The sequence below is a fragment of the Hippocampus bargibanti genome, linkage group LG04 (assembly GCF_051943395.1).
Source record: "Hippocampus bargibanti isolate YZ-2025 linkage group LG04, ASM5194339v1, whole genome shotgun sequence".
NCBI classification, from domain to species: Eukaryota; Metazoa; Chordata; class Actinopteri; order Syngnathiformes; family Syngnathidae; genus Hippocampus; species Hippocampus bargibanti.
The window spans coordinates 19522197-19532500 of record NC_142737.1 but is presented as its reverse complement, the minus strand read 5'-3'; the positions used below and the strand labels follow the sequence as shown (position 1 = coordinate 19532500).

Here is a 10304-nt window from a genome sequence, read left to right as displayed (position 1 = left end):
ATTGGGTTTTGACATGGGATAATGTTGTCAAATGAATGAAGATGCATGACTGGCTACATTATTTCTCTCAAGAGCTTAACACAATAAAACTAATGAATATTTTGGAGGTTTATTTTTATGTCATGGTTTATGGATTGTAGTGGACTGATTAGCACGCCGGCCTTGGGATACAGTGGTCATGTGTTTGATTCTGGGCTTTGGCCTGCCTGTGTGGAGTCTGCATGTTCTACTTTGAGTAGGACATGCAGAATTATTTAGAAGACCCACGTTCTTAGTGGGTTTTCTCCGGGTACTGGTGTTTCCTACCACATTCCCAAAACACGGGTGATTGGTTAATGAAACACTAAATTATCCCCAGGTAGATTGTGAGGGTGGGTGGCTGTTTGTCTATGTTTGTAATGTGATTGGCTGGCAACCAGTTCAAGTGTACCCCACCTACTAGGCAAAGATGGCTGAGATTGGCTCCAGCGTACCCATGACCCTCATGAGGATTAGTGGCTCGGATTAATGGATTTATGGATTTTATGGTTTATCTTTAATTCATGATGTGTCTGAAATTTTTGCAGCCCAACTTGAATTGATTGTTTGACCAACATGGTTTATTGCATTTTGATCACCGAGTGACACCTCAGCGAGAGCAGCGGACCTATTTTGAAAAATTAACTTTTAAAGAGTGCTTCCTGTGTGTTGTCAAAAACTCATTTTTGCTGGGTGTGATCAAAACACTCTCTCAATTTTCAAGAACATGAAGTCATCCCAGGGAAGAAACAGCCCCAAAAAATAATTTTGTTGGATGTAATGGTGCATGTCTTGCTTTCTTTTAATCTGCTCTCTCATTTACTCTTGTTTTTAGCAGATTCTCTTTCTTAAAGTGAAACTTTCAATTTACAAATAAATACTCCGCCCGCACCCCTCCCGCGGTCACCTTTTGTCCTCATGTGTTGCTGCATTCCATTAAGGAGCACTGTTTTTTTAGGTCATCTCAAAATGAATCTTAAAGGCAGTAATTGGATGTCTGAGCGGATTCCTCTGCACAGACACACAGAGACTAATAAAGGCATATCCAATCCAATCCAATCCAATCCAGTTGGAGGCCGGTCCATTATCTTTTGCTATTGTCGAATAAGACACTCTTGTCCAGCCTGCCCTCATCATTACAAATGCTGTGTAAGTGTGATGATAGAGAGGGAGCAGGAAGATGGGGCATAAATCACATATGGACACATCCATCTTCCTCTTGGAGCCCTGGCACCAAAATGTATTCTTCCTCATGCTGCGGATGCATGGAGATGAGGACGAGCCAAAGTATGCTGTTGGTGTTCACATGCAGCTTCCAATGTATTCTTGAACAATATATCATGACTGTGGCGGCCACTACTGCATTCCCATGGTAAAGTCATCGATCAACACCCGCCGATGAATGTCTCATTTTCTTCTTCCATTCTATTCACTCTGCATGATGCATCTTTCTACACAGAAGAGTGAACTCCTGAAAGCTATTTGTCAAAAACGGCCAGATATATAAACAAGCGTTTATATGGTAATCCAGAAGACGTGTCCCAAATAAAACAATAATAGCATACTTTGTGCAATGGCTTTTTTTTCTTTAAGCAGTATATGATACTGGGCACCTTACCTGTCAGTCTTATCATCAATGTCATGATGAAGTATTTGGCTATATGCGGGCGCATTGTAATAATAGGACACAAATGTAGCCACAAGGGGGCACAAGCCAGTGTCTTATTGTGCCGGTCCCAAGCCCGGATAAATACAGAGGGTTGTGTCAGGAAGGGCATTCGACGTAAAAAAAATTGCCAAAACAAATATGCGAATCAAACCTATGAATCCCATACCGGATCGGTCGAGGCCCGGGTTAACAACGGCCGCCATTGGTACTGTTGACCTTCAGGGTGCCAGTGGAAAATGAAAACATTGATTCGCTGTGGCGACCCCTAAGGGGAAAAGCCGAAAGGAAAAGAAGAAGATTGTAATAATAGGACACACTTGAACATGATCCAAATTGCCTTAAACTTTAAAACTCCATTCTATATCTTCTTGTTATTTGTCATTGTTGCCTGAGACTGAAACACATGAAGAATTGAGAAACAGGTTAGGGAATTATGCCTTGTTTACACCCAAATCATTTGACATAAAACAGTGGACTGTAAATAATGTGTATTTGTACTGTCACTTAGTCGTGCACAGGCTGTCTGTTTGTTTGTTTTTTTAAATGCAAGAAGTGAGTGTATGGATTGATTTTTTTAAAAGGCATCCACGTAACCTCGGTTTGCCATTTGATTGCACAATCGACTGATTCAAAATTACATGTTTACATTGCAATAATAAGACAGATGTGTGCCCTTGGTAAGACTTTTTAAGTAATGCATTGAAAATGAAGATTATATGCCAATTTAAGAGAGTTTTAGTTCTCTTTCACCTTTTTTGAGAAATGTTTGGAAAGTAGGATTAAAAGCAAGTAGGATGAAGTGAATGCTGTTCAGAAAAAGTGTCTCTCTTCTCTCTGACTTAAACCCAAGCTCACTGAGCTTACGGAAGAATGTGCCTATTTCGCAGTGGTAATGGACTCCAAAGTGAAGCTAACATATGTGCCCATGCTGAGAGGTCTGTGTCCAGAGGGCAGAGAAGTCAAGCTCAGATAGCAGTCCAGATCTCGATCAGGGCCGGGTGAAGAAAATCCAAACAGAGATCAGGAGGTCGTAACCCACTGGCATGGAAGGCTGTTGGTGAAGAACTTATTTTCGATCGACCAAGCAAAAAAGTTGTGGAGCTGAAAATGAGCATTTGGGCCCAGGCCCTCAACGGGCAAAACAGCGGGAGCATCACTGAGGCATCACTGGACCATTCCCAACATCAGTCAATGCTCCAGACAGCTCCCTCCCTCTGAACCGTCGCAGCGGTCTCACTCATGAGGTGAGAGGAGCGATGTTCATGTCCCTGGTGCCTGACCTTGATTCCGCATCAGATAAGCCCACCTCGTGAATGTTGACACTCACAAGGGCCTTCCACTCCTGCCCCCTGACACTTTGATCCGTGTGTATTACAGGTATGGAAGTCAGGCGAATTGCAGGGGATATGTCCTATAAACTACTCCTTGCCCAAGTGAACCCATGTTTTATTCACAAACTGATTTTCACAGCATGATATGCAATTCTTGGGCACCGGGCTCGAGACAGTGCCTGAGCATCACCCTATAATCAATACTACAAACTATATTTTGAAGACACTGACTCAAATCATGCATTTTGATGTCGTATATTGACCATTGGTTTACATTTCAGGATGAAAATATAACAATTCAGATAAGAAACACTGCATGAAAATAGGACAGCATCATCAAGCTTTATAAAATGTACACAGACTACAAAAAAGAGCAGAATTAATAATTTCAAGGGAATTTGTCATTTCAGCAAAGAGTCACTGAGATGCTCCTCTGCAAATTTTACTCAGAAATCATGTCCCCTCAAAACTCATTTACATTGGAGAGCAGTTTGGTCTGACTGAACTGTCAATGGCATCAATGACATGTCAATATTCACAAACAGACAACATATTCCTGCAGGGAACATTCGTGATATAACTTTTATTTTAATGGGGAAACAAAACTTGGATGAATTTTAAATTCACCAATACTATGTATTCATTTTCTCTCACGAAAAGCGATTTATTTTTTGATCTACCACTTAGAAATGTCCCATAAATGAAAACTTTTAAATTCATTTAACTAAACTGATTCACTCAAAATGACACATGTGTGTTGTAAATGATTCAAATTGTTAGGCTTGTTTACCAAAACTGAATGAGAGACATTATTTTCAGTTCGGTTGGTGCGGTATGCTGCGCACAGGACAAATTTGACAAAAGAGTTGACTTGCCTTGAAATGAGCAGATATCCAAACTAGACCTCTGACGATGAGGGCTACAGACTACCCAGTGACCAGGTGGTACACCAGTTTAATTAGCAAGGCCTTAATTTGTTTTTCATTATTTTACAGTAAAGTCTCGTTATATCGATATTCAAGGGAGTCCGAAAAAATATCGATATAACCGGGACTATCGATATATCCGACCCTGTTTGCATGTAATTTTCTCCGTGCGTGCATAGAAATAGTATCGATATAACAGGGACTATCGATATAGCCGATATCGATATAACGAGACTTTACTGTATTAGGATTTTTTTAACATCAAGGCAGAACCCGTCACTGTTGTACACTTGGTACACAGTGGTACACTTGCTTAACTTGTAAGCGAGCAGGGGGGGGTCGGTTTCCACTCAGTGACAGTGTGAATGTGAGTGTAAATGCTTGTATGTCTCGATGTGTACTCGGTGACTGATTGACGAATTCAGCTGGAATAGACTCCAGAAACATCCCTGTTCAGGTTAAGTGGTGTTGAAAATGGACGAATGGATGGCGGAACCCACAGTGAAAATAAAAGGAAAGCCAAACTAATTTGAACTGTTTAAAGACAAAAATTTTGAGACAAAACTTTTCCATGACAGAACTTACATGCTTTACACAACATCCCACTTCTCTTCCCAAAATAATGTGATTAACCTTTACTGTGAATACTGACAGGAAATTAAGTACCCTTTTCCACGATGTCTCTTTATTGCTTGAAATGTTCACCGCACTGAAACTTGACACACCTGCTAATTTAGTCAGCTCTTTGTGTTCATGTGATGATCATCTTGATCCCTCATTAGCTCTCCTCCAGATGGGAACTTCTGCAACTGTCCACTATCTGGGCAAGTCATAAGTCAATCTTCTCTTTACCTTGGCTAACCGTAATGAGAAAGGGCACAGTGTGCTACTCAATAGCAGGTTAACTATATATATATGAGCTGGCATGTCATTAGTTTAATTGTCTCATCATTGTATGAGGTAGGCATTAGCATCAAGTAGCCTTCTACACACACACCCACACACACACACACATATATATATATATATATATATATATACAGTAAAGTCTCGTTATATCGATATCGGATATATCGATAGTCCCGGTTATATCGATACTATTTCTATGCACGCACGGAGAAAATGACATGCAAACAGGGTCGGATATATCGATAGTCCCGGTTATATCGATATTTTTTCGGACTCCCTTGAATATCGATATAACGAGACTTTACTGTATATACAGTAAAGTCTCGTTATATCGATATCGGTTATATCGATAGTACCGCTTATTACGATACTATTTTCATTTCCCTTGCACATTTCTAGTCTTTTTATGTATAATTAGTACCGTTTAGTACGATACCCGGTTATTATGATAATCCGGTTATTACGGTGCTCCTTTTCATCCCCCGCCGGCCATTTTTGTTGTTTATATCGATATATCCGTCGCGCCATTGGTCAACTTGCTCACGTGTCTTGTTACGTGAGCCGCCATCGGTCGCGCCATTGGTCGACTTGGTCACATGAGCCGCCATCGGTCGCGCTATTGGTCGACTTGGCCGTGTGACTTTGTCACGTGACACGCCATCGGTCGCGCCATTGGTCAACTTGGTCACGTGTCTTGGTTACGTGTCACGCCATCAGTCGCGCCATTGGTCGACTTGGTCAGGTGACTTGGTTACGTGCCCAGCACCCGTGTAGCAGAGCCATTTTCATTTTCAGACGCTAGCTCGTGTGTAGCAGACGAGATTGAAGTGTTTGTGTTAAAAGGTAAAAATGGGAAGCAGAAGAAGATTGATGACTTTTTAAAATTGTATACTAATACAGTAAGATGTAAGCGTTGCAGTTTCCCTGTTGTGTTATGTACATGCCCACTGTACTGTATATGAATGCAATCGTTTTTTGCAACAATGTTTCTTGTTTTGTCTGCTGAAGCGCGATGATTTTGAAAATTATTAACATTCCATACTGTGTATTAAAGGACAGCCGATGTCACTTTTTATTCAAATGCAAATAAAAATGACTTCACGCCAAGACGTCTTGCATTGCTTGTGAATCCAAACAATGGCTTCAGATTCGGATAATATGCTTTCTTGTTACACATCCAGTTATGAATATGTTTCAAATACACTGTAGTTCTGAAGATTAAAGCATACATGTTTACAATCATTAAAGAATTATATGTGCCATTTTGAGGCAACATTGGGGGAACATCTCTGACCCAAAAAAAAGGGAGCTAATGGCCAGCTCCGTTTCTTATATGGCGCTTGGCTGCCCTCTTTTGGCGGCTTTTGTTTAATGCAGTTCGGCGCAGGATCGGATATATCGATAGTCCCGGTTATATCGATATTTTTTCGTACTCCCTTGAATATCGATATAACGAGACTTTACTGTATATATATATATATATATATATATATATATATATATATATATATATATATATATATATATATATATATATATATATATATATATATATATATATATATATATATATATATATCATCTGTACTTTTTGAAAGTGTCGGACGTTTCGCCTCCTATCCAAGAGGCTTCGTCAGCGAACTAAAGTCTGACTGGTCGTATCGGCCCTATTTATATATCCCTAATGTCCAGACATGGCGGCGCCGGACACAGCTATGATAGGTCCCTACTCTCAGGTTGAGGGGAGCGGAGGACCACTCCCTGTGGCCCCACTGATTGTTCCTACATTCCTGACTAACGACTGGCCTGATTGCCCCACTCCCTCCGGTATCCCCTCATCAGCATTACAAATGTTGCCTAACCTATGTTGCCGAAGCAGGCTATTGTATGAAATTGTATCCAAATTGAACCTCACCCCACCATCTTTCGCTAACATAGATGGTTTAATGAAGGATATATATATATATATATATATATATACTTCCAGATCCTGTGGGACTTCCAGATACAGACTGACAAGATGGTAATGGCTAAAACCAACCAAGTATCGTGGTCATAGATAAAGGAAAGCCGTGGTCGTGGATGTAGCGGTCCCGAGTGATGGAAACATCAGAAAGAAGGAACATGAGAAAATCGAGAAATACCAAGGGCTCATAGAGGAGCTGGAGAGAGCCTGGAGGGTAAAGGTGACATATATTGACATATAAAGGTGATATATATTATCCCATCATTTAATTGCCTCACAACTCTCCCATTTTGAGTTTATAGTTTCTAACTTTTACCGACAATCTGACGCTCCCTGTCTCCAATCAAAGCAGACAGAAAATTGGGCACTCTCAGTGAGAGGCACTCTGAATTACCTCACCCAAGTTTTCGTAATGGATCTCTGTAAATCACAACAAAGACGCTATCAATGAACGTTACACGAGGACATGTCACTTCCTCATGTAAGGAATCAGAGAGGAGTCGACCCGGGTTTTTGGATTGTTTAGTTTGGTCGAAAATTCATTTTCGTTTTCGTAATCCCAGGTGTAAAAATCTCGAATTTTTTGGTTGAAACCCAATTTCGAGAAAGAAAAGAGATGTCCGATGTTTGAAAACTGAAGCACAAGTGTGCAATGTTGTGCGATCGTGTGTGTGTGTGTGTGTGTGTGTGTGTGTGTGTGTGTGTGTGTGTGTGTGTGTGTGTGTGTGTGTGTGTGTGTGCGTATTTGTGTGTATACAGTACCTATGAAACCTTTCAATGAAGTTTTCTTAGTTGTGATTTCTTCTATTATAAACGGTACATTGGCTTTCAAGCAAATGTCATGCAAAAACTGTTGAGAAAATATAGTGGGGCAGTGTGATTTGTCGATCGAACCAGTCAGGAAGAATATTGCTTCTCACAATATAATTTACAAATGTGAATTGTAAACAATGAAATTCAATGAATTGTATGAAATATGTCACCCCTTAATTGCAGCTCTTTGAATCTGTGATAAAACTCAGCATGCTCTTCTGTGAGGTCCACTGTGTTTGCTCATTTATAGCAGATGCAACCAGGATGGCCCGGTCAGAGTCCCACTGCATTACTTCAAACAAGGAGAAGCTATTCACGACACCAGAATGGGCAATGTTGCTGTTTCACATGCTGCCCATATCACTCAGGCTGACACCATAAATCTTACTTAATTTCAGATCCAGCCCAGACACGGCAGAAATTACGGCCCAGGACACATTACCAGCAACCGCATTGTGCTGAATGCTAAAAAAGAGATCGTTGATAAAGCAGACATCCACTTCACACAAAGACATCTTTCTAATACTGTGAGGGGAATTTGCCGGTAAGAGCACCACAAACAAAGAAGCTACATGAAAAGTATTTTTAAGACACCTAGTCGTTGAGCAGGATGCAGGGGTGGAGTTTGACACACAGAGAATCATTTTTCCATGCAACATGGGGCCCGACACCGGCTAACGTAAAACTCAATGTGAAAGAATGCAGCGGATTACGACAGTGATGTTATCTGTGATACACTACAAATGTAAAACCGTATTCTACTATTGTGAAATGTACCTTGCGAACTGGGAACTATATGCTGGCAGTTAAATGGTCATTATGGTTCCTCAGCCTTTACAGACATCTATGTTATTGCATATTCAGTGGGAAATCACTGACTGAGAAACCCTCCCAATCGTGTCATTAGACCCCATTTTTGCAGTTAATTGTGCTGCCCATGTCTGAGCGTGAGGCCAATTGATGCATCGTTTTGAGATCCCACTGTGGCTTATTAAGTGCCCTCCTCTCAGCTTGCTCTCAGCCTGCTGGGTCATCTTCACACTCAGTAATCTAACATTAGCCTGGATCTTTGTACTTCACAACCATTTACCAAATAATTTATATTAAACTAGCTTCTGCAAATCTTTGGAGAGACAGAATTAATTTAGACAAACCCTCTGTTTAAAGCAGAAATGACCGTCAGGAGGCTGGAAGGAATGGTTTACAGTACTACCTTCTATATCGTATTTGGCTTTTCATGCAGTTGTGTAATGGCAATCTCTGAGTGTCGCTTGTTGTATCTATTGCCTCAGTTAATGATAATCTGTGGCTCTGAGATACTATTTGGTGGTCGCTACTCTGTGAATTGAAGAGCATACTGAAATGCATCACTTCATAATAGACTTTTGGTTGTCTGTTGGCAGCAATCTTCAATGTCAGACATTACGGTGCTTCTGAGAATGATATAGCACGCCGCCTAATTTCTCAAAGACTGAATTAGTTCTCAGAGGGTGACTGCAGGGAGAAAATGCTACTCCAATATGTATCTTAATAGGCCCTCATTATCTTCTGTGACAATCTTTATGGGTGAAAATGGGCATGTGTAATTAAAGGTTAAGACTTGTTCAGAGAGATGGAGCTGTACTGATAGCGTTTAAAAAATATTGGCTGTCATTTGTGCACGGATGAAATCCCAAATAAAGGTGATAGGCTCAAAACTCTCTCCTTATTTGCGTCATCTGCTTTGGAGTGTTTAAAGAGTTTGATGTTTCTCTTTATTTGTAAGTAGGTTCGTTGTCAGATCTCCCAGGCAGGTGACGCGCAGAGCTTTGTCGCGGCGTGGAGTCGAGCAAGTCGTGCCGTGATGTCCGTCCGACGCCCGGCATGAGCCGGGCGTGAGTCCGAGATGAGTCTGAGATGATTCTGCCCCATGGTTCGCCCCAATCTCTCTGTCCCGCGACAGCTCCTTTTATACAATTTTCAAGTGTTTGCTATGCGTCAGGGTGAGACGCACATCAAGGAGATCAAGGAATTGAAAGACATGAAAGGGTTGAAAGGCGCACTTCAAAATCATACACGCGTGTGACGCAACATGTTTGTCAAATTCTAATCCGATGTGTTAGCAGTAGTGATTTCGAGATTTGCGACAAGTCCAACTTTGCGACAGCAAACTAGCTGCAGGAACACGACAAAGACACTGTGATGCCCCTGGGCCTTGTAAAAGATTGATGCTTCAGGGTATTAGTCTGCCTGGAAGCAGAATGATTACTCAGAAAGCCCAAGAGAAAAGAGGCTACAGTACATGGAAGAAGTGACATGCGCTTTGAATTCTCAAACTGGTAAAGATGCCTCCTTGAAGTTGTTTACCAGGCATTAATGTATAACCATGCTGATGTACTCTTGTATAATATTAAAGGAACAAGTTTGTATATAAATTATGAAATCCTCTTTTATCGCAAAATGAGCATTGCTATTTATTGCATATTTTTCTTTCTCCAAACCCCATGAAGGCATAATATTTTCCACAATCAACGAAAATAAATCCTGGCAACTGGTAAGGTAATCGAGGGTCTGTGGTCTCTCACAAGTCAACCACTATTCAAGAAAGCCGTTTAAGTCTCAATTTGTTCACGTTTTTTAAGTCAAATAGCATTATCACAGATAACTATTTAAGTGTAAAAATAAATCATACA

At 40.8% G+C, this 10304-nt stretch overlaps 1 protein-coding gene across 1 annotated transcript in view; it reads left to right on the top strand.

Moving 5' to 3' along the window:
• The window catches only part of LOC148899387 (transmembrane protein 132C), a 146660-nt gene that overhangs the window by 104222 nt on the left and 32134 nt on the right, over nt 1–10304 (top strand). The gene's annotated exons all lie outside the window — the stretch shown is intronic.